Consider the following 526-nt stretch of genomic DNA (forward strand, 5'->3'; position numbering starts at 1 on the left):
TATATATAGCTAGCGAGAGAGAGAGAAGAAAATCATTAAATTATTAATGAATATTATTAATATATTAAAATACATATTTATTTGTTTATTTGTAAATGTAAATACACTCGCACACACACACACACACACACACACATTTATAGTGTGTGTGTTATTAAAGTTTGTTTTAAAAATCATCTTATCATGTCAGTATGATCAGTTTTAACAGACTTATCAGTTTTTAAAAAGGGAGATGTTTTATTGTCCGATTAAACACTACAGTAATTCAGCACAAATTCATTCACTTAATATTTCATATAGAGATTTACTGTTGTTTAGTTAAAAACGGGGACATTTTATTGTCGGATTTATTTTATTGTCCGAATAAACTCTATAGTAATTTGGCACAAACTCATCATAGGTAGGTGTTTTATTTTAACATATTAATCACTTTCATATTTGTGACCCTGGAGCACAAAAGCAGTCTTAAGTCGCTGGGGTATATTTGTAGCAATAGCCAACAATACATTGTATGGGTCAAAATTAT

At 28.5% G+C, this 526-nt stretch overlaps 1 protein-coding gene across 1 annotated transcript in view; it reads right to left on the reverse strand.

Annotated features, from left to right (window-relative positions):
• The window catches only part of LOC107702022 (nidogen-1-like), a 42,893-nt gene that overhangs the window by 27,256 nt on the left and 15,111 nt on the right, over nt 1-526 (reverse strand). The window lies entirely within an intron of this gene.

This window comes from Sinocyclocheilus anshuiensis, unplaced genomic scaffold (assembly GCF_001515605.1).
Source record: "Sinocyclocheilus anshuiensis isolate Anshui unplaced genomic scaffold, SAMN03320099.WGS_v1.1 scaffold21, whole genome shotgun sequence".
Classification (NCBI taxonomy): Eukaryota; Metazoa; Chordata; class Actinopteri; order Cypriniformes; family Cyprinidae; genus Sinocyclocheilus; species Sinocyclocheilus anshuiensis.